The sequence below is a fragment of the Gymnogyps californianus genome, chromosome 1, assembly GCF_018139145.2.
Source record: "Gymnogyps californianus isolate 813 chromosome 1, ASM1813914v2, whole genome shotgun sequence".
In the NCBI taxonomy this organism is placed as follows: domain Eukaryota; kingdom Metazoa; phylum Chordata; class Aves; order Accipitriformes; family Cathartidae; genus Gymnogyps; species Gymnogyps californianus.
The window spans coordinates 95,369,389-95,394,976 of NC_059471.1; the positions used below are offsets into that span (position 1 = coordinate 95,369,389).

At 38.4% G+C, this 25,588-nt stretch overlaps 1 protein-coding gene across 7 annotated transcripts in view; it reads right to left on the bottom strand.

The window, feature by feature from the left end:
* CASK (calcium/calmodulin dependent serine protein kinase) overlaps positions 1–25,588 on the bottom strand; it is a 228,485-nt gene that overhangs the window by 137,516 nt on the left and 65,381 nt on the right. The gene's annotated exons all lie outside the window — the stretch shown is intronic.

Genomic DNA, 25,588 nt, shown 5'->3' on the forward strand with positions numbered 1-25,588 from the left:
ATGGAGACTCTACAACCTGTCTAGGAAACCTATACTGGTATCTGACCACCCTCATAAGTAACAAAGTTTTTTCCTTATGTTTAAATTTCTTGCTGTTCACTTCTTTAATAGTGATTTTAAAAAAAAAAAAAAATCACAATATATGAAATGACACTGGCATATATTTTAACCAGCATATATTAGCTCACATCTCTGTTCTAGAGAAGAGGCAGAAAAGCAGAAACAGTTGTGAATAAAGAAAGAGCAGAAACCACTGTGACATCTCTCAAAGCTTAAGAGATTTTGTTTTTAACCAAACAACACACTTACTTTTTCTGATCACAAATCAGTCCTTCTGCTAGTATAGAAACACAAAAAACCAAACCGCACATAATTAATTTTCTTCCTTCTTTGTTGAAACTATTTGGTATTTTTGCTATTTAATCATCCTTAAACTTTTTTTTTCTTTTAACTTACCACTAGTATTCTAGAAAAATAGCAAAATCCTGAATGAATAGCCTTGACGATAATTTGAGAAAAGGGGAAAATATCAAGTCTGTATTCTAAAGTAGACATTTTACCTTTCTATTCTCTTTCCACACAATTATTCATTCTTCAAGAATGACCTACATATGTATTTATGGGAAAATATAAATATGGTTTCTTGGTTTGAGAATGCTTACCACATTGTTGTGCTACACTAGAAAGAAATTTAAAATGCACTATTTTTATATGTGCCCTATTACATTTCTAACATGAATCAATAACATTCAAAAATACAAGCAGCGAGATGAACATTCTTTCACGTGAAGCATTTAACAAGTTACTCAGATTTATGCTAGACTTTTGATCTTTTAGTCATCTATAAATTCAGAAGAAATGCTCAGAATTTGGAAATGACTGAATTTTAATCCAAAAAAATTTTCAGATTCACAAAGTGCAAATTTTCTTACTAGAACTTTCATATTACACTTGCATTATGCGCTTCATCCCTCACATCCTTGCAAATATAATCTAAATGAGCAGAGCAACCCCTTAGAAACCATTATGTAACATCATCTTAGCAAGTGCAAACAGCAGCAAAAAGAAGCAAATAACTGTCACTGCTACAGAAGAAGTTTAGATAAAGAAATGCCTGTAAAATTTGTCCTTTATACAAAGATGAAGTTCTATCAAGTAAGAAAACACCACTATGTCTTTCACTATTGAAAATACTCGCATATCAGTTTTTACACCATCTTCATGCAGAGTAATTACTAAAACCACATTGTAACGTTCCCTTCCATCACACTTAGGCATTGATTCAACACTAAATGATTACCACCTCTTTTTTAAGCAGTGAGGTTCTCCTTGTCTTTCACTGAAGTACACATCCAGTCTTTCCTAAATAGGATCACAGATAAGCATACTGACGGATAGCAAAAGAGAATAGAAAACTATGTGATTCTGTGAATGACTGATCTCCAGAAAATACGGTGCTTTTATTTTATCTCTTACTGTATAATTACTTTAATGCTACCACACTTCACCATAGTATCTGATACCTATTTTAGATAGAAAGCAAAGTGAAAATCCAATAGGAAACTACAGAAAAGTTCTGCTTTATTTATGGGTAAAAATTGTGTTCAAAAGAGTTTATTCTGGCTGCTTACTTTATTAATTTCTTGTGGGCTTTAGTTATATTTTGAAGGGAAGTAGAACTGTGAGGAAGAAAATATATGCTGCCATTTACCTCGTTCCTTTGTGTAATATTGCATGAGTGAAACAATTGCTCACAGACTGAGCAACAGCAGCAGAGGAAGGAGAAACAGAAAGCGGAAAATAAAATCTCCAAACAGGAAAACAAATGAACAGAAGTCACAGAACAACGTTTTGTATGACTAAGGGGTCTTGGGGCTAAGAGCAGAAAAGTTCTATTTTAAAAACAGCAGGGACTTGTTTAACAGTAGACCTATTAAGGAAGAAGAAAACTAGGTATAAAGAGACAGACGAGTACATACCACATTGATTCAACAAAGCCACAGCGCAGAAAAGAGATGACAGATTCTGAAGTCCATTTGGACTGTGACCCAAATGTCAAAATATGTCACGTTTAAGACCAGTAAAAAGGAAAGGGGAGGGAGGAGAAAAGGCAGAGATGGCACATATATTTCGTTGTTTTCACTTTAAAAAATGACATCATCATCTACTCAATCCTTTATCAAATGCTTTTACCAGACTGAATTAAAATTCATCTCCACATGTTCCTCAAGAGGTAATTAAAATCCCAAGTGCCTACAGATACTATTCCAGTTTGGAATACAACATAAAACCAAGCAGATGTTTGGCTGCAAGCAGGTGACTGACGATTTCCTAAGAAATATCCCATTATTATCTTGTGAGCCACTGTATTATCTGTAACTTATCATTCTGAATATAACATCGTATGAACTATTTGCTGCCTCCTGTTAAGTTTTCTAAACCTCTGCTGAGTATTTTAGCCATGTCGTGTAATAACAAAGGTCCCGCACATCCCATATCAACATAAGCCTTTCATATCCCAAACACCTAAAAGAGCTTCAGAACAACTCTAGAATCTGCCAATGGAGTAAGCTGGCTTTAAGCACCAAGAAGTGACATGTACCATTTACTAATGGTTATGTATCTCATATTTAGAACACTCTCCTTCACTGGTAAACAAAATTTAGCTAAAAGAACATACCCTAAGGCAAGACAAGGTCTTAGAATCTAAAACAGTCATCTTTTAATTGCTGGACTACTTTACATTTGAATCCTTTTTGAACACTTAACCTATTCAATTTTCTCTCTTGATATGGCTGAAGAAACTACTTTCCGGTCCATTCTTTAAGACTTCTCTGTCAGCACTTCTTTCAAAATTAAACATTAATGCCAACAGTGATAATAAATAGAACAGCAAGGTTTAAAAGCACAAGCTTTAAAAGTTTCTCTGCCAACTGCATGAACGGTATTGTTACACAACCAGAAATAGGAAGAAAGATGTGATGTTTCCTTTAACTTGCTTAGCACACAGTCTGATACTTTACATCATAATTTGAAAAGCATTTAAAAGCCGTTGTTTTACACTACCGTTACCAATAAACGTTCCAGAATTTTAGTCTGTTTACAAAACTTTGAGGGTTTTTTTTTTTTTTTAGCAACTGGAGACACATTCAAATTTTCATTTTATACATGGCTAATTATTTAGAGAGAATCACTGAAGTTGTTAAAATGGCATGAAAGTTCAGACTTCTGTAACAAATAGAAAAGTTCTAAGATGGAAAAGGGAATTCCCAGCGATAATCACCACACAGAGAAAACGCAGTCTTGTGTTTGGATAGCGACACTGAAAATGAATTGCTGGAAGCACTAAAAAGATGACTGCTCTAAATAATCGTAAAGAAAGATATGTCAGTCTTTGATAGAAAATATAAAACATGAGCAGTACTTAAAATTTCCATGGGAGTTAACTACCTAATATCCTACGCATCTCTGACAATTCTGGCAAACATCTAATTTCCTTTCAAAATCTGGTACCCAAGGTTTTAAAACATCTCAAACATACTGAACATATTTTGAAAGTATGCTCATGGTATCCTACAGCATGGAAGAATTAGATGCTCTCTAGCAGTCTGGAGTATAGCACCATTTTAACATCTTAAAAGTGACATGCACAGACTGTAGCAGCCAAATCTTTTTTGGGGAAGGATGGCATCAAGTTTCTTAGCAAGATGGAAGACATAAGTCATTTTTAAACATACAGCATTCCAATTTTCCAGGTTCAATCCTTTAAAGGATTAGTTCTCCAGCCACAGCTTGGGTATGACAGTATTTTGAAAGGAAGTATCTACATCAGTAGTAAACTTCTGACTTAAAATGCTTCTATATATTTTGTACAGTAAGAATATTATTATATACAATTTAAATAGATGTGGTAGTACTAAGTTTTAAAGGGACATCAATATGCTTTTTTCATTTGGTTGTGTCATTCTCACCTACCATCCTTTGGTGCAGATCATGGAGAAGCTGCTGACCACTCCAACTGGAATTCTTCCAGATACAACTAAACTGAATGATGTGCTTCGGAAAATGTGCCTGATGCACACCAGTCTTGAACAGGCCACAAGGCCAGACCAGTTCTTGTTCGAAGTAACCCCCTGAAGCATGTGTAAGGCAGACACTGAGACCTCAGCACCAACTGTTTCACTCTACAAATACATTGTTTTTTGTCTTGTGGATTTGCCTTGGCTAGCTGCTAACTCCCACCCAGGCTCTTACTCTCTGCTCTCAGCAGGGCAGGGGTAGAAAATATGAAGAACAGGAACAAAAAAGCTCATGGGTTGAGATAAAGACAGGGAGATTGCTTACCAGTTACTATTGTGGGCAAAATAGCCTTACTTGACAAAGTTAAGTTAATTTATTGCCAATTAAAATAAATACTTATTGATTTGGGTAGAGGTAATAAAAAAGATAAACATTAAATCAACACATTTCCTCCCCCTTTCCCAGGCTCAGCTTCACTCCTTCACTCCAGACTCCTCTACCCACCAACTCTGAGTGGCATGGGCAGCGGGGGTCATGCTCAGTACACAGTGGTTCCTCTTTTCTGCTCCTTCCTTCTCACACGTTTCTGCTGATCCAGCATGGGTCCTCCATGGGCTGCAGGGGATGTCTGCTCTCTGCCATGGTGAACCTCCTCCTTCCCTGATCTTGGTATTCCCTCTTGTTCCACACTCCCTGTGCCTTGTTCCAGCATTTCCAACCCTTCCTTAAATATATTTTCACAGAAGCGCCACACAAATGGCTGATGGGTTCAGCTTTGGTCCGTTGGAGCTGTCTGGAACCAGCTGTGTCCAGCACAGGGCAGCCCCGAGCCTCTTCCCACAGAAGCCGCCCCTGCAGCCTCCCATTACCAAAAACTTGCCACTTCGATTTAATACAGGTCTGCTCCATTTTCTAGTAGCCAAGACTGTACTAGACACCATGCTTCAAGAGGCTCCAAAGGAGCTGACTACCTCCAAGCTTAGCACACCGCTATACGCCTCTGCCTCAAGACAGCACGTAACAAGCACACGACACATCGTGCACAACAGCAAACTCTAGTTTAACCAATCATACTGTACCTGAGGTCACACTTCCAAAACCAGGTGAACTTTCCGGGCAATACTAGCTTAAAAAGTTTCCCTATCCCCCCTCTGTTTGCTTGTTCTTGCTCCTCTGTGAAAATCACTTTTAGGCTTTATTATTCTAATAATATAGCAAGGAAGTCATAAAAGCTCTCAGCCCAGCCAACATACTGAAACAGGAATGAGCAGCTGGAGGTAGGAACATCCTATATTGACGTTGGCAATGCAACTCCTATACTACAGAACCACAGTGATGTTTCTGCCTCAAAGCTTTTTTTATTTTTTTATTCCATGAGTGAGTATTCCCCTTTCTCTTAATTACAACTGCACTGCCTGCCTTCCTGGGATATGTGACCGACTCCTCATCACACAGATACATCTGACCAGTTAATGACTCCTTGCCTCAACAAGTAGTAAAAGCTTTCCTGCCTCCCCTCCCATGCACTTTGGGGCGGCTAAAGCTCTGCGGTAGCCAAGCTGATCTAACTGCTGGCTGTTTCTCCCTTCATCCCACACACATTCTTGCCCTCTGTTCCACTGTACAGCAGCCTGGAGCTTATCACACCACACACCAAACCATTTCAGTGTCAACTCAGTAAAAAAAACATTCATGTTTTTTCCCCACTGGCTCAGTGTCATGCAGTCTTAGCATATGAAATGGCTCAGTGAGCAATCTCAAGTATAGAAGCTGGCTTGAAAGAAAGGAAAGGAATATGGAAGGAGAAAGCAAATAAGACTGTGAAAGCCAGCACTAGGAGCTGCTTAGGATGTTGCAAAACACAAGTACAAGCACATACACCAAAAAGAAACAAATGCATATAGCTTGTGAATGGCCCTTGATAAAAAACCCATGGTAATCAACAATTACAATGACAATGTGAGATAATCCATCTCCAATCAGTATCTTTTGTTTTAATGCTACTGTAGCATTTGGAAACAAAATGGTGACATGAAGAAAGAAAAAGAAAATGCAGTTACAGCTAATACTCAACAACCAGAATCCATTTCTGAGCCCCCCATGCAGAAACCTATGGAAATCTCCATTTCATGGAATCAGACTTTATAGACACTTGCTAAATTCTGAATAACTTCCATTTTCTACTCTATTCTTTCTCAGTGTTTGGACTTAAATATAAACATGTTAACGGCTTTTTAGCTGGAGCTGGGTGTCTTGGGAGACTTAAAAGGCAATTTTCCTTCCTCAGTTTATACTCCATCAGCTATGAAGAACAGGAAATTGGGTGTGAAAAAACACTTTCCTTTCCTTTTCTCTCATGAATTCTGATACATCCACCAGACTTGTCCAGAATCACTATCTGACAGACACTGTAAGTTGGTGTCCTGGTTTCGGCTGGGATAGAGTTAATTTTCTTCTTAGTAGCTGGTACAGTGCTGTGTTTTGGATCTAGTGTGAGAATGATGTTGATAACACTCTGATGTTTCACTTGTTGCTAAGTAGCACTTATCCTAAGTTAAGGACTTTTCAGTTTCCCATGCTCTGCCAGCAAGCAGGTGTGCAAGAAGCTGGGAGGGAGCAGAGCCGGGGCAGCTGACCTGAACTAGCCACAGGGGTATTCCATACCATAGAGCGTCACGCCCGGTATATAAACTGGGGGGGAGTTGGCTGGGAGGGGCAGATCGCTGTTCGGGCATCGGTCAGCGGGTGGTGAGCAACTGCATTGTGCATCACTGTTTTTTTTGTGGGTTTTTTTTTTTCCCCTCTTCTTTTTTTTTTTTTGTTACATTCCTTTTCATTACAATTATTATTATTATTTTCATCATCATCATATTTCATTTATTATTGTTAGTATTATATTTTACTTTAGTTATTAAACTGTTCTTATCTCAACCCACGCGTTTTACCTTCTTTCCCGATTCTCCTCCCCATCCCACTGGGAGCCGGGGAGGAGTGAGGAAGTGTCTGTGTGGTGCTTACCTGCTGGCTGGGGTTAAACCACGACAGTTGGTTTGCATGGTTGTGTCCATGAAAGCAAATCCTTGCTCCTTTTAGTCATTTCCTCATTTTTATTGGAATACAAATAAGCAATGCTTCATAAATAAGATGGTATATTTTGGGTAATGTATCAACTTCAACTAATAAAAATGTTTAAGAATGTCTGAAAGAATATTAACACCTGCCTATTGCAGATAATTAAAACCAATCATTTAATTTCATTTAATTAAATGATAATTCTTAGCAACTTTCTACAAAGCACCCACCACAATGAAAAAAAAAATCAAATCTAATCTTTCTCAAGCAGGAACAAAGATTGGATAAGCCCATAACTCTCCTCTAAGATTTTCTACATTCTGCATCCTCTTGGTTTATACTCAACAGCAGGTTCAGTGAGGTAGGGGAACAGAGGAAGAAGAGGGGAAACACAGAAAAGTGAAACCAACACTTCCTGGATTATTTTTTTTAGATGCATAATCTGTATTTCAAAACACTGGTGTTAGTTCTCCCTGCTGCAAAGTAGCAGTTTCAAAAGTGTTTCACAAACTTAGGTAGGGACAGGATAATCAGAAGTAGTGTTATAAACTCCATAAATTAATTTAAAAAAGAATAAGGAGGGTTCTCTCTGTCACAAGTCTGGACTTCCAAACAGAAATGGAGTTGCTGCTGAAGACATTTTGGAACCTCTGCTGTAAAATCTGAAACACTTTCCTTTTCTCCTAACATTGCTCTGTTTTCAATAATTAATGAAAGGAAATTGAAAATAGTCATTGACTCTCAAGCCATGATCAATCAAATTATGAAAGGGGGTTCACTACTGATAACCATATTGTATTAAATCTCATGTTCCCATCTGTTATGCAGCACTGCATAATAGTCTGAAACCCAACACCTTCCCAATTACCATAGACCACATGTTGTTAGACTACAAACCACAACTTAAACACTTTGTGATACAATGAATTCTTTAACAGAGGGAAGTGGAAGGGTATGTGCAGCAGCAGATCTGTCAGAATATGCTGTGAAACTTCTTTAAAAAATAAAAAAAAACAAAAATAGAAAAACAATTAGACACAAGGTGTGTATTTGGTAAAAGAATGCTACCCGCTGGCTGGAGCACTGAACTGGCAAAATGCTCAGCTGTAAGGTCACAATTGTCTTTATTGAAATGACTTGGAAGGTCATCTTTTCATAAAGTTACACAGATTGTTTTTTCTTGTAGTGAAAACTAACTGATGAACACTTAAAACTAGCAGCCCCAATAAAAGCAGCACTTGTTCCCTCTTCTGTCAGCTCATTCTCCCCTCCTGCACCATCTCTCCCCTTCATGCTAGTGCAACTGGTTGTGCAACTGCACAATAAACAAAATCAAGGAATTGATCTGACTGCAAACAATCTTTTTTCCTCTCCCCTTAGAGCTATTTTTCAAGCAGACTAGTTCTGGCTAGTTCTGGGTATCTGCACAAACACTTATGAACACAACAGTGTTGACAGCACAGCAATAGAAACAAATGGCCAGATTACAGCAGCATTGCTCATCTCAACAGCAGCACTGGCTTAAAATGTTTGACAATATGTCAAATCACAACTGTCTATAACATTGCTGTCCTCCTCCCAAACAGTAAAGAAGTCAGAAAACTAAGAACACTAGATTTCACAGTATTATCAGGAAATGCTAACTTGCAGTAGCTTTATACTTTTGTATATTTAACTGAAACTCAAAATTGAAAAGTGAACTTATAAGTCAGGTCCTATTTCTCTTTACTCTCTGTTATTTCCTGTGTTTATACAACTCCAAGTCAACATGCATACCTACAAATTTCTCACTAGGTGGCAACACAGCTCCTACTTTGATCTGGTATGTAGTCAGCAACTGAATACAAAAGGTGGCTGCATTTATTTAGCCACAGAGAGCTTTACGTTTGGCCAGTTTTATAGCATTGATCTGATTAATGATGATTACAGTTCAGACCTAAGAACAAAAAAAGTATGCCACCCTAAAATAATTAAGGTACATCCAGGGCTAAGCAACCTCTTATTCAGGTTCTGTGGAAGACCATTCTCTCCTCTAAGCCTAAAGAGCCATTCAGAGCTGATGACTACACCAGTAATCTACCACACTGCACACATCAATAATTGTGTTACACAACTAGAATACATTTAAACACAGTTTGCTCATGTAAGCCAGAAGTTCTTTGTTTAATCCACAAAACTATAACAGAGCAGTGTGTTTATTGCTTTGAAGTCCAGCAAAAAGCTTTAGAAAGCTACAACCTGCAAGTAGTTCAGTCTATATCACTGAATTTCTCCTTTTTAAAGGTTAATCACACAGGGTGGGGTTTTTGGTTTGTTTCTGGGGATTTTTTTTGCTGCAGGGGTGTGTGTGCATGCATGTATGTGTGTGTTTATGTTTTCTCTTCAGCCTTTGGCCAGGGCAATACAGGTAATGTATATCTCAGAATGTGCTAAGAGCATCATTATCAATGTTAAATTCAGATTGGTAGAAAATTTTTACACCAAACTTTGACATCTCTTTAATATTTTGGCCAAAATTCACTTAGGCAGATCAGGCTAACTAAAGGTTAGACTTTGCAGTCCTTTAAATGAGTTTTTAGTACTCATGTACTAAAATGTAATGACATTACATCAAGTAAGTGCCCTTGAAGGCAACAGAACGTTATCAAGAAAAGAACGTTACTTGATCCTGAAAAATTAAAAGTTATTTCTGTTGCTGATCAGTCTAATATATGCAGTTTTCTTTTTGTTTGAAACGTCTTTCCTTCTGTGGCTTAGCCTTTACCTGAACATAATGGCAGGGAAATTTACTTTCTGATATTAACAATGAATCTCAATTTTACAGTAAAAAGTCTGGAATTTGAAAGACACAAAGGAAGTCTATTCATAACGGATTCAGCTAGTCTAGACAAACTGTCCCTAACTCCTATTCTAGGAAGAGTTAAATAATCTATTACACTGCTGCTGTTGAACACTAACAGCCAGAAACAGAGTGCCCAAAGGCACTCAGAAGAGGGAACTGACTGCTTAAGATGCTTCTCACACAGACAAAATTTACTTGTTTGTTTGCTTTGATCAAAGTTTCTTTGGTCTTGAACTGCCAGGCTCTGCATAACCAATACTAAACCAGTTGCTCACTAATGCTAGAAAGGAAATAGTCTACTTTGCCCATACTAAGTCTAGACAACCCAGGCAAAACCAGCATTTAAAATATCAACCTACTCTAATGAAATTAATTGTACAATGTCACATAGCTCAGTGAGTGACAGCGTTTCAGTTGTTGTAGCTGTGGCATGCAGCACAGGTTACTTCACTGTTTTTCTCAGGTAAAATAGCACAAGCTGCATTATATGTACTGAGACAGCCTGAGTACCGAAAGCTCCCTCCACAGCACACTGAACTCTAGGACAAACAGCATCTACAACGCACTGCAGAGACGCACCCTGAGTAATAGATAACTATCTAGCAACTTTTAAGGATGATACCAATTCTGTCCAACTAGGAAATCCTGTAGCAGAGTGATGTCTGAACGCTGGAGAACAATTACCTTAAGAAAACTTGTTTTCTGGTTCAATGACAGAACAATGTCAGGAACCAGAAAACTCTTTTCAAGCAGTAGTAATCCAGAGTAAGAAAAAAGTTAGTTTTGGTTTGTTCCACTTCTGCACATCCTTCTCTTCGCAATTATTACCAAAAGTCATAGAAAATTTTTTTCTTTTCTTTGTTAACTGACACATCATAAAGCAAGTTTTGTAAAACAGGTGTGCATGTCTTAGTTCAGTAATAAAAAAACATTCACTACAGAACGTATTCTTTACCAGCACTTCCAGGATTTCATGCTAAGAACCAATAAAGTTTTAACTAGACCTGTTGTTACTTCCACATATTCAAAAAATACTTTTAAATACTGTCTATTAAGGTTGTAATGCTTTAAAGAGCACATTTTCCCTTTTCCGCTTGTGCAGTTACAATACTCCTCTGAGCCTCTGAAACCAGTGCCCTTAAAATATATTCCCCCTTTTATTCCACAAAAATCAAATGTTAGTGATGAAACCACTGCAGCTGAGCTCAAACCTGTTTCTAGCAACATTCAAGTCACAGCTGTAGGAATAAGGTTTTAACTTGCCTAACTTGTCTCTGATTGTACAACAGGCTGAAAATACTGCAAAATTTTACAAATAGTCACTTATGCTTTTCTCTGTAAAATAGCCAAAACTGACAGAGGTAACATATCCCCACAAAGAACCTATCCAATAACAAGTTTGCCCACGAACTGATTTTAATCCTTTCGCAATTAAAAGTCATCTGAGAAAATTTTCTTTCACAATATTCACACACTTCTCATGACATTTAAAGGACAATTCCTCTTCACCAATACAGATATGAAGAGTTTACTTCTTTAATGTCACCCAAGTGTTAAGAAAACACTATTTCATTTCCCCTCTTTATTATCTGGTGATGAGCGAGCAAGGAACAAAAAATACCTAAAATTCATACTTAGCAAAAACTGAGTTAGAAACAGTTTGGTCACCTAATCCAATCTGTGAACTTGGAAATTATATCAGAAAGCAGGAGATACAGATTTGGAAACAGTACATCTGCATGGCTTTTTAACTAAGTTTTGAGGGAGTTTCCCACTGCCTCTGGAATTCCAGGTGATGCCAATGGCAAGAACCACATAGTAATATACAACAATTTCCTTCACTGTCACAGTGTATTTTGAGGGACTGACATTGATCTATAAAGCCTTGCAGTAGCCAGCTGGGGATAATGGATTGCTCCTCCTCCTTGACAGAGCAAAGATTATTTAAGTACTTACAGTTGTACTACTTGCATGTAAAACACTCTCAGAACTGAATGAACCTTCTTCAGGTGTTAAAAGGCTTGACTCAAATTTGTTCCAACAACCAACCTGTACTATCTCACTCCTGCACGCTTAGCATGAGATCCATTTTCTTTCTTTGGTATCCAAACACGAAATGATGATCAATTAGAGTAAGAACAGAAACTTATAAATTCTGCCCATTTTTCTTGCTCTAAAGTGCAAGAGCAACAATAAGCTTGCATATATATTAAATGGTCAAAGCATATGTCCACTATTATATTTTAGAAGTTCACAGAAGTAGAATAACTGACAATAATCCGTATCCTCTCTGCAAAACAGAGCTTTATAAAAGCACTGGAATAAACAGTTAACAGGGTTCTTTTGTTAAAAGAAAGAACCAAATTTCCTTTCCTCAGAAGTTAAAAAAAAGATTAAATATCTGTCTACATTAAATACCACTAGGATAAAGAATTTCATTGACGTGACGAGGTACTTGGAAACATAAAACATAACGCTCACATAGGTCAGCTAATTAAGAGAGCCCTGACCCAAGAATTCTGCAGATTCTTCAGACCACCCTTCCTGTCTGCACAGCTATGTTGGGTTCGTGTGGCGGGGTTTTGGTAGCTGGGGAGGGGCTACAGGGGTGGCTCCTGTGAGAAGCTGCTAGAAGCTTCCCCAGCTCCAAGTCGGACCCACCTCTGGCCAAGGCTGAGTCCATCAGCAACGGTGGTAGCGCCTCTGGGATAGCATATTTAAGAAGGGGAAAAGACTGCTGAAAAACCTGTAGCAGAGAGAGGAGTGGGATGTGAGAGAAACAGCCATGCAGACCCCGAGGTCAGTGAAGAAGGAGAGGGAGGAGGTGCACCAGAGCAGAGGTTCCCCTGCAGCCCGTGGTGAGATGGTAGGCTGTGCCCCTGCAGCTAAGGAAGGTTAACGGTGGAGCAGATTCCCCTGCAGCCCGTGGAGGACGCCACGCCGGAGCAGGTGGCTGAGCCCAGAGAAGGCTGTGACTCCATGGGAAAGCCCACAGTGTAGCACTTCGTGGAGGGCTGACCCCCGTGGGAGGGACCCCACGCTGGAGCAGGGGAAGAGTGTGAGGAGTCCTCCCCCCGAGGAGGAAGGAGCGGCAGAGACAACATGTGATGAACTGACCGCAACCCCCATTCCCATCCCCCTGCGCTGCTGGGGGTGGAGGAGGTAGAGAAAATTGGGAGCAAAGCTGAGCCCGGGAAGGGTGGGGTGGGGGGAAGGCATGTTTTTAAGATATGGTTCTATTTCTCATTATCCTACTCTGATTTTATCGGTAACAAATTAAATTGATTTCTTTTTCTCCAAGTCGAGTCCGTTTTGCCTGTGACCATAAGTGGTGAGTGATCCCTCCCTGTCTTTGTCTCGACCCACGAGCCTTTCACTGTATTTTCTCCTCCCCGTCCTGCCGGGGGGGAGGAGTGAGCGAGCGGCGGCGTGGTGCTTTGCTGCCGGCTGGGCCTAAACCACACAACAAAATCAAACCCATGTCTTAACATGACAACACATGACTCTCAGGCTGAATGCAGCATTGTCCAGATCCCCAAAATAATCTGAAGCACAGTTGGTTGCACAAGATGTATTCCCCAACCCTTCCTTGAAGGAAGAAGCAAATACTAGTTCTGAGCTTGACCTCCCTTCTCTCACAAACCTCTTCTGGTGAAACAACCTGTTCAGTGCGTCTCATGCTGCACAACCATGTTCTCATTTTTCCAGAGTACTGCAGTAGGCAGACAAAGACAAGAAACTGAGGCAGGGAGGAGTGTACTCACCACTACTGGAAGGGGATGAGTTATGCACCTATGACTTTGACATAAAAAGTCAAATTTGCAAATTCGTGAGCTGTTTATGCAGGTTGTATATGCACCTGCAACAATATTAAGAGCCAGCTCAGGTCTAGCAGAATTTATTAGCTTAAATGCAGTATATGCAAAACAGCTATGCTGCTTCAGGGCATGATGATACAGTATAGTCTTGCCCAGTCAATACCTGAATTAATAAACCATGATGGACTTGAGCTAGCTCCATGTAAGGTCACCTGAAAGTCATAGTGACTCTGATTCTTGAGGATTTATTGGCCCAGCTAAACACAAGCTGTGGATATGCTAATAAACACTCCCAGAAACGGAGTGCCAAGAAATGGGGCTGATACTCTCCAAAGGGTCAGTTCTGGACTGGTGCTAAGCTACAGCTCACAAATCTCAACAGATAAAAGCACACTGTACATGTTTTGCACATCCACATGCTTTCTAACACATCCCACTGTACCTGTATTATTGCACTTCTTTTTTCCTATTAGCTACAGTACCTCAGTCTCCATTTACCATAGAGAAGTAAGATTTGGCTGCTTAAACCATCCTGTTGCATAAATCTTCATTCATGAACAACTAATTGGGGAAATAAAATGGCCTCAGACCACAGAGAAATTAGAGATAGATATATATATATATATCTATATATATATATCTATCAGTATTATCTCCTGTGTTTTACACATACTGCAGTCAGTCTGGAAAGCCTATTTGTAATTTCTAGGTAAGCAGGATTTTAAAACATAATGAACTGCATCATAACATTCTTAAGCTGAAAAAAAACTAATTAAAGCTCTCAACACATTTTTTTAAACCTTTGAACCTTTAGCACTGAACCTGAGCCTAAAGCTTTGAACTTTTCAGCATTCTTGAGATGTGCTTTATTAAATTAAATCATCTTTCATCTTTTGTTTTCCAAATGCCATAGAAAATCATGAAACTGGAATCCATTTAAATCTCTTGTTATCACAAGCAATACAATCATAGACACAAAAGTGCCATATGTTGCCAGCAATGAATACTGGAATCAAAGAATGGTGAAAGCAGACAATGTATCTGTCATAACCCATTTTTAAGAATTTTTGCAAAATACATGTACCAAAAGTCTAAGAAGTTATATGCCAAATTAAACTTTGAGGACAGTTACAATGGCCCATGGATTTTAATGAAAACATTGACTGAACTTTAACTTACTGTATGTAAGTATAAATGTAAATACTGCACAAATATAACAACCATTTCTCCTACAGACTATTTTCTTTGTTTTGCTGTCTTTTAACTCTGCAAATTTATCTTCAAGTTCCCAAAATACTGATAAAATTCACATGATAAAAATGACGTAAAACCAGTTGCCTGCTAACAGGAATTAAATCTGATTCATCATCTCCAGTTTGGAAAAGGATTTTAATATACAAATCTATTATTTACACATAATATAATTAGTAAGCACAAAAAACTTGTAAGAAAATTTACTAAAGCTTCCATTTTCTAATTTTAAAAGTTCAAAAATTTTCTTCTGCTTCTTGTGTACACATATGCCTCATTACTAGAACACATTTTCAGTATGATCACCTAATACTGTAAGTTACAAGACCTTCAGCAATAACTGATCTTTGAGTTGGACTTTGACCACTCTTGGAGTGGTTAAAATCTGTTGAAGAATGGACTTGGACATTGAAATAAAGTATCAGCATAGTATCAGATGAAAGGGAAAAAAAAAAATCACTTTCTATAATCTTTCAAGATCTAAGGAGCCACAGAGTTGCAACAGAATCCAACAGGGACCTGCCCAGACAGCAGGCTTAAGAAAGAAAGGCCTAGAACAGAGCTTGCTTGTTTTTACAAGCTTTTTCTTGAAGTCCTGATACGTGAAACACGCCATCCTTTTCGGAAACAGTTCAGATGGATAGAATAAACTCCATTGCTGTAACAACCAAAGCAAACCACCTGACCTCAGAACACTCTTCCGGGTTAGCCTTTGTGCAAAAGCCTCCAGACCAAATAAAAATGACAATTATACATCTCAATAACAGAGGAACAACACAAGTTACTCTACACAAACAAAACTGCTCCTTTGTCCTCCCCATACCACTTCAGAGAACTGACAGCTACTGAGATCACCATTTATACAAACAAGTAATAACACATATCACATTGCAAAAAATTTAAGTGTTGCCCCATTGTAGTCCTTAAAACCTCTAAACTCTGTTGGGAATTGGGTCCTTCTTCAATAGCTTCAACTTTTCCTATATGCAAACATCTAAGTGAACACCAATTAACTTCCTACTAACACATGACAAGAATTGCTGCCAGACAGACTCCATCCAACTATGAAAGGAACAAGACTCCTTAAGCTCTCTCAGCCCCAGACAACTGCAGTGGCAAGTTCAATCTATTGGAATACTAAGCCAGAATCTAGTCCACTTGGACAGGTAAGGAATTCTTACCTTCCTCGTAAGAAAGATCCTCATTAATAACAGGAAGGGCAAAACAAAACTATGCACAAGTGCCACCCAGCATCTACAAAACATAAATGTGGCAAATGTGGAGTGATGCACAACTCAGAAATTCTGTACTAACCGATAGAGAAGGAAGACAGAGTCTTCTGAGACAGATGAAGCAAAGCCTGAAATCGGCATTATCTCAGCAAAGCCAGTGCCCTCAAGTTTAGCAGTTCCTATTTGATACAAGTAACCTCAGAACTAGACTAATTGTATTCATTTCTTTTTTGGGCCACTGTATCATGAATACAGCCAACAAACTGAGGAAACAAAGCATGTACAGGAACTGAAGGTCCAAGGCTTGTTACTAGGAAGAGTAATCACAATTTCAGAAAAACAAAGGATAGCAGAATCCTCTTCATCTGACATGACATTCTTCAGAGGAGCTACTTCTCTTGGGCAAATCCAGCAATCCAGTTGCAAGAGGTAAAGGTGATAGTGAAGAACAGTGCTGAGAGCAAGGAGAAATCAAGTTACTGCAATGTCACTTGAGGGTACAGATTTGATTCAGGATATGAACCTGCCCTCCTATCAGCAAACAAACTGTCACCACAGCATGACCAGCTCTAAAGCTCTGTTCTACAACATAACATTTCTAAATACTAACCCAGAAGATACCCAATTTTATAAAGAAACTATCTCTCCCCATCAGTTTTTACATCGCTGAAGAAACCGATCTTTTGCAGTAGTTGGTACTACATGGAAGACCTAAAAAGAAAAAGGTTTCAAAATGTAAATTATTTTTATAAAAAACCAGAACAGATATTAAAGATTTTTTTCCTCTCCAAAGATTGTTGCATATCTTGGCACATGCATGCACCCTCACTCCTCAGACCAGCATTTGCAACTCAGATTACCATGCCCTGAAGCTGTGAATAGCTTTGACTGTTAGTGAGTACAGCCCATAATTCCTCAAAAGTTGTTACAAACTATAGGGGGAAGTTACTAAATACAACAGAACCAAGGTAGAACTTTCTCTTATGTTGTAACACACAAAGGGATAAGCAAGGAACAAAACAGTACCCTGCACTGAACTCCAGTTGTATTTTCCCTGTAATCAATTTACCCCAACGTTACCTGACAACAGCAAATGACCAAGTCTTCAAATAGGACAGTGAAAAAGCAAGACTGGCAAAGACCAAAAAGAGAAAAAGAAGAACAAATTAATACAAATTCATAAAAGAGTGGTGGGGCGTGGGTGTGTGCGTGGGGTGTATTAGGCATAACTGGCAAGGTGTTAGGCCTAATGTAGCGAGGGGCTGCAGAGCTGCCCTCAGTGGGAAGAAACGAGGGGCTGTCCCACGCCAGACATGGCCAGCTCTGCAATGGACCCACCACAGGACACAGCCGAGCTCCGTCAGCCACATGTGTGGCGCCTCTGAACCAAGGGACTTCATAGAGCCTCTGTGAAAACATATTTAAGAGAGGGCAGTAAACACCAAAAAACCCAAGAGGAAATAAAAGGAACAACAAGGCCAGAGTGGGAAGAGTGAGGAGCCAGAAGAAAAAAGGAGCAGGCTGGAGCAGGAGGAGAGAGCAGGCGCTGGAGCAGAGCAGCAGCCCGAGCAGGGCCGAGAGGTATGGCTCCAGATGGGCTGCTACCGCTGCAGGAACCAGCATGCACTGACCCCATCTCCCGCCTGCCCGCTGCCTCTCCAAAGGGACCGAGTGCTACATGTGGCCAGGGGAATGCAGACCAGGAAGGGGGGAGGCAAAGGATGTTTTGCCTAAGCTTGTGTGTGTCTTTCAATACCAGAATCAGTATTAAAAGTTTGTTAACTGACAATAAATTAAACTGTTTGAATTTCCCCCCAAATTAGTAAACTCTTCTTTTGGCCATGTGAAGGGGGAGGGAGGGGATGATGACACAAAAGCAGCAAATCCCAACTGAATGAGCGCTTTCAGTAAACCAGGTAGTGCCCTTAAGAAGAGCTAATCGTACAGACGGCTCCACACCCACAAACAAAACAGGACATGACCAAAAATAGGAAATTGGGGGAAAAAAGCCTGGTAGTCCAGACAATTTCTAGAATGGAACACATATCTTTAAATCCTTAATTGATATTAGTTGCTGACCAGTCCTACCAGATGGACAGGAACACAGATAAAGATAGCAGCTTTGATAATATTTGAGGTTTTTTCCTCTCACTCCCTTCTTAATGTTACCTTGTGCATGCACTTTCTCCAGCTAGCTTGCTTGCTTGCTTAAGGCAAAAAGAAAACCCAAACAGTGCCTACGAGCTATTTAGGAAGGAACTGAGGTAGCAACCACAGCTATTTACAAGACGTGCTCCTACAGTTCCCACTCCAACCTCAGCTTGCATTCATGTGTTAAACAGAGTCACTGGTAGCCCTTAGAGAAGTGAACCTCTCTTCTGTTTTCTAAGCATCCCACATTGGTTTATTATCTCAGATTCTAGACTAACACACAACACACAGAAATATTTTCCTCTCAAGACAATATCAAAATTCCCAGCTGAATAAATTCAAACTATGCTTGCTTACACTTTCCCCTTAACAAGGTAATTCTTCTTTAATCCTAACAGATTTCCAAATAAGGTGCATTTAAAAAAGGAAGCAAGCCAATCAACAAGAAAGTAAAGACTAGGAGACTTTGGGTGCAAGTCCTCTGTTCACTTTTTTCCCCAACTTGAGTTAAAATAAATCAGTCCAAAGGTAAAAAAAAAGTACCAAAGCCAATGCAAATGAAGTGACAGGACTGCACAGTAAGGAGCCTGGGTTGAAGATACGGGGCTTTCCCTCCCCCTTCAGCAGCCAGGAGCTGTTAAATCAGCTCAGCCAGTGTTATTGAGGGGAAAAGGGGTGGAGATGCAAAGCAGTGAGACTCACTCACACACTACACAGATGGTAAGTGGTATCTAATAATCCTAGATGTTAGCATCCTACATTTCCAGGGCATACTAGTTTCTTTATTGCTTTTCCCCTCAAACAGATAAGCTTTTGAGAGACAGATATGGTAGATGCCCTCTCACTCTGCAGCACAAGAAGAACAGAGGTACTTGTAAAACTACAACATCAGAGATGAAAAGCTTCTTTCCAAACACGTCAACCCCACTTGTCCAGCCCTGTGCTGGAAACACAGGCTCCAGTTTGGCACAGCTTTTCAGAGAGAACTACAAGGACAAAAGAGAATACAGCAATGATAACCTGTACGGACCTGAAAACACTGATGTGTAACACATACATATTGTAATAAACATTTATGTGGTGGCAACTTGGATTCAAATACTTATTTGATTTGGCAAAGGAAAAAATCTACCTTATTCAGGCAAAGTAGTATTTCATAAGCCATTTTCACTATTTATGATGCTATAAACTAAGGCGATATTTTTCACCAGGACCTGCAATTGTTAATTGTCACTATATCACAGGCAATGTTAAAAGTGATAGATATGAAGAAATTTACAATAACTGGTTCTGTCACAGTAGATAAAACAATATATTTTTTAACCTAACTTTATTTAGTCTTCTGGGAAACCAGAGGAAATCAAGAAGCTTGGGTTTTATATTGCTGACTCTGCTAGTAACTTTCTGTGGAACTTGGAATATATCTTTAAAGCAATTTCTCAGTTCTGCAAAGTATTAAAAATAAATCCTCATTTAAGTGCCTTAACAAATGCCAAGACATTCTGGAAGAATAAAACATTACTTTTTAGCACCGGTCTCATTTGCAATTGGGCTTTTTCTTCTACAGCAACTCCAAAAAAGAAAGAATTTGACCACTGAATATTTTAGGCAAAATAAATACAAAGAACAATCCCCTCCCCCAACCAAGAAACACACCGTAAGTCTTACTCATATATGAAGTGATCTTAAAAAACAACCTCCAAGAAAAATCTCTGTCATAGATTTTAAGTAAACCAACTATAGGTCACTGTATTTTTATTTACATTGCCAATTTACTTACTATCACTGTGTATATTTGTTGGTTGGATTCGTATTAGGAAATCAAGTATATACAATACATTCAGCATAAGCAGGCTATCCAGGTGTCCCTGATAAGTGTCTTCACTAAAATAAATGACTTGTAGCTGGAAAATGCCATGCCAGTAAGTGCTGTTTCAGAGTGCTCAGACTGCAGTAATACACAGAGCTGTTAAAAACAGGTCTCTCTCTTAAAGCCTTTGGCACCTAAAAAAATCAAAATTGCTAGGCTATAGCCTAAGAAAATGCAAGTATCTTGCAGTGCCTAGTTAGATATGCTTAGTTAGATATGACATAATATTCTCATCCTTCTATCTTCTAGGTAGTTAAGTGATCGAAGTGTTTTAAAACTATACATCTTCCATTCCATTACTCTGCAGCAGGGAGAATGACAGGTGTCTCAGTCAAATTCTTAAAGTTACTGCTTATACATGTAATAGTTTTAAAACAGAATTAGGAGGAAATTCAATGCAGTATTAAAGTTAAAAATAAAATTGAATTCATATAACATATGTTCATTCAAGTTTTTTTAAAGTGGATTTTTATCTTAGATTTAACTGTATAGACAATCACTTACTGTTTCTACCTAACTTCTTTCATTCTATTAAAATAATTAATATACTGGAAGACAACTGACATGATAATATTTGACATGGTAGAACCAGAATAGCAGATAAAATGTAGAAAGCCTTTAAGAAACAGAATTAAGTTCATAGGTCTCCTCAGGACCTCCAGGTCTTTGATTTATTTAAATCAAAATGCTTCTCTTCATTGAGAAGCTAAAAATCTCCAATATTCTACTCTACATGTTAGCCAAGATCTTTTCTTTAAACTATTCTACAAGATAGCTTCCAAACAACAAATATTTCCATCTGCCTTCATATCAGATAGACTTAATTGTTTCTCTTAACATTTTTTTTCACTTTTCTCCAAAGATTTTCTTTACTTAACAAGATTACAAGATTTATTTTTTTTTTCCCTACTGAAGCAACTCTTATCCTGGAAAACACAGCCATTGGCTGGCAGTGTTTACAACTGGACTAAACCCATTGACTTGCACTCAAGAAAGGCAGATATCTTTGCATCTGTACAAGTTAATATGTGCTAATGTGACCTAAAGTATTTAATTCTCACAAGCAACTGACATATTGACAACTTCCTGAACCCCATACATTTTGAACTTTCTTCTCAAAGTATTTCCATTCTCCCACATAATGACATACTACGGAGATCTCTCAACTTCCATATACTTCATGTATTAGTCACAAATACTTACTGATGCAGATGTTAGAATGAAAGTTTCCATGAAGATCAGTGTTCAGCTTCTACAATTGCAGTATAGATTGTGATAGTTCGTCACTGGTCTTTAGCTTTACCACTTTTTCCCTACTTAATTTTTCACTTTGAAGACAAGTTAGGTGGTAGGAGGATTATGCTATGTGTTTTGATTTTAGTAAACTGTTCTTACTATCACCAGTGCATATGCAGCAAACTGACACATGAAGGTAAGAGGTTCTGTGTATAAAGACTGATACAACTTACAGCAATTGATATCAACCATTAGGTAGCTATTTCATATTTTCTTAAGGAACTGATCATGAAGCAGTCAAGATGAAAAAAGATGTTGATTTGATTAAAGGCATGCATTCTTATTTATTTCCTGTATTTTGACTGATTTATAAGCAAGTACTTTTAGTTTTGAACTACGAAAGACAGTATCTGATCTAGAAGGTGTTCAATCAGTACATATATGGATATATATATGAATATAGACATATAGATATTACATATTAAAAATATGCCCCCATTTTAAAAGCTATCATTCTTTCTCCCGTCCTATTATTTAGGGGGTCCATCAAGGTTTGCTAACACATCTTTACTTTTGCAAATTTCCACTGCCTACAGCTCAAAACCATGTTCATCTATAATCCAGTAAAAATATCAATACATGCTGAAAAGCTCCAAGTGGAATGTTTGTAGCTGATTTGTGGGAAGATTACCCGAGATCATGATGTACCTATCTAACTCAGCAGAAAACTCAGGAGAGTACAAAAGAATAGGAAACTATGGATCAAAGATCATGAAATCTCTCTTTTGGAAAAAGAAAGATTTTAGACCGGATTTTCACAGGATGTAAACTATCCCAAGCAAAAAATCACACAACCTGAAGACTGAATTTTTGCCAATGTCTTACTGCTATGGCAGGATACAAGCTTGTCATTCTAACATGAAAAGCAGTTCTGGAAGAGTGATATTGCACAAGGATCATTATTTATCATATCACAGTGACATATATTTTTAGATTCACAAGACAATAAAACCCAGCATTGAAGAGTCAAAGAAAGTTCTCTTTGGATCAATGAATTAACAGAAATTGCAGCTCAGCTGCAATTAATCTCAAGTTTTGTTGATTGCACAAACCAGAACAGAATACATGCTCGCATCCAAATAGAAAATATTTGAAAATACAGCTGATGCTTATTATCTTCCCTATGTTTGTAACCAGCCTGAATTACAGCAAGCACAGTTAGAAGCCTATTTCAGGACTATTGGCAAGAATCATGATTCGTTAGACAAGTACAGACTGTGTACAAAGACAGAAGTGTTTTGGAAAGCGTTTTCATTTTCGGAACAGAAGTTGGACATATCTCATGCATTCTGCAAAGAGATTAAAGACAATAATGTTTAGGAATGAAGACTTGAGAGTGTTCTCAAAATAAATCTTTTAAAAAGCATATTTCCAGATTTCTTTGCATAAATTTAATTATGACTGCTTTGCAAAGAGGGTGAAGAAACACACCTTTGTCATTTGGCTTATTGTACCAGTAAAAGATCCAGACATTGCTTACTCCTTTAGGAACACCAAAGCAGGAATATCCTTGCTTCCCTCTCCAATCTAGATTTCTTTTTCAAGCACACTTGCTTTTCGCAAACTCCTTCTAAAACAGTTTGCTTTCTTAAGCAAGAAGGCAGCTATAATTAAACTAGGGTTTTAGAAAAGAAAAACATTGTTAGGTTATGTAGTAAAACCTCATCTGCACACCCACAAAAGAGCACAGAGAGACAATGGCGTGTGGGGCAGGGGGTAGCCTAAATAATACCCTGCTCAGCTGCTCCCAGGCCCATCACAGGAGAGCCATCCACCCATCAAAGAAGTTATGAAGCTGCCTTTGCAGAATCACAGAATGGTTGAGGTTGGAAGGGATCTCTGGAGGTCATCTGGTCCAACCCCCCTGCTCAAGCAGGGCCACCTAGAGCAAGCTGCCGAGGATCATCAGCTTTTAAGTATCTCCAAGGATGGAGACTCCACAACCTCTCTGGGCAATCTGTGCCAGGGCTCGATAACCCTCACAGTTAGGCACAGTAGACTTCGTGCCACTGATGAGCACACTCTGGGCCCAGCGGTTCAGCCAGTTTTCAATCCAGCTCACTGTCTGCTCATCCATCCCATACTCCTTCAGCTTCTCTATGAGGATCTTATGGGAGACAGTGTCAAAGGCCTTCCTGAAGTCCAGGTAGACAAAATCCCTTGCTCTCCTTCATCTACCAGGCCAGTCGTTTCATCTTGGCAGTGTCTCAAGTTGACCAACATGACTTCCCCTTGGTGAATCCATGCTGACTACTCCTGATGACTTTCTTGTCCTCCATGTGCCTGGAAATGGTTTCCAGGATTAGTTGCTCCACCACCTTCCCAGGGGTGGAGGTGAAGCTGACTGACCTGTAGTTCCCTGGGTCCTCCTTCTTGCCCTTCTTGAAGATAGGAGTAACATTTGCTGTCCTCCAGTCCTTAGGCACCTCTCCCAATCACCATGATCATTCACAGATTATCCAGAGTGGCCTTGCAATGATATCTCTCAGCTCCATCAGCACTTTTGGGCCCTGATGGAATGGACCCACATCTGTGTAAATACACTTAGAGGCAATGAACACTTTAACAAAACGTTATCCTCATATGTACTTCAGGCCTGTTTTTGATTGACACAAAGCAGAGAGTTCTTAGACATGTGAAGTATTCAGTAAAAGAGATATTTAACTACCAAACGTAAGCACATAAGTCATCATACTCTTAAACTACCATATGCATGCAACTAAATATTTAGTAAAGGGACAGATAAGATTGAAATAGTATCAGATTTTAAAGCCTATTTATGAATAATAGCGAAGTGTGTCTGTGATATTTTATTTCCCTTGTTTTTCTGGGGAGAGAGAGGATTAGTATAGAAGGCTTTTTAGAACCTTGCTCATCTACAGTCTTTCTCATTACAGTTTGGGAGATACATTTGGAAAGCAGTGTTGGGTTCAGAGTGACTGACTGAGGATGCAACTGTAGCTGACTGGGATGGACATTTCAATGACAGGCTTACCATCGGCAAAAAACCCACAAAACAAACCTAGGACAGTTATTTCCAAGACTTTTGTAAGCTATTCAGCACACCCCAGGATGTCCCAATTACCTGGCAGGCATCATTTTGCTAGTCTGCTTGGAATAAATAGTATCAACTGCAGCTTACCCTTTTGGGTTCTGTGATTTATGCTGAACCACAAGCACTATCTGAAAATGTTTTTCCTAAATTCAAAAATTCTATTAAGAATTTAAAATATTTTCAAGTTTAATTTTCAGTGAAACTCGCATTCTAAATGGTTGTGAGCTCCCAGGTACAGATGCAATTCAAACAACAGATTTAAAGTACCAACCAGTTTTTGTCCAGATTAAACAGAATTGATGCATAAGTACAAGTCTCTACAGAAGTTTTCCTCAACTAGTAAATATCCTTTATGACTTGAGATGACTAAGATGTGCATAAATTATGTGTATTTCTTTGGAAAAATGGTTCAATATTATGTATTACCCAAAAAGATTCACATATTTAACAATACTAGTTATTTCAGTAAAGATTTTAATCAAATGGTCACTAAGCCCTATTTTATACGTACAAAGAGGAATTAACTTTTAAGTGACAAACCATAGTCACTGACTTTCACTGACTTAAATGACAGAAAGTTTAAAGAAAATTTTCATAACAAGATTCATTTGCATAGGTCTTATTTTCTTGTTCACATATCTGAACATATTTTCTTGTTCCACATATAAGGAAGTGGGATGTAAAGTGAGAGAAAAAATTATAGCAATGTTACTTCAGAAGCACTTTTCAATCAATTATGATTAATTTTTAAAAAATCCAGGTCAACTGCATACTCAGTTATAGAACAAAAATAACAGTTAAATTATATATTACCTGCTGTATAAATTCTGTTTAGTGCTAACTACATAATTATTTCATTATTATATGTGTTCTAAGAATTTCAAGATACAGCAATTTTTAAATTAATACTCTAATATGTTATTCTTAGAATGAATAATTATTAAAATGACAGTCATACACTCCATATAATTGCATTTTGAA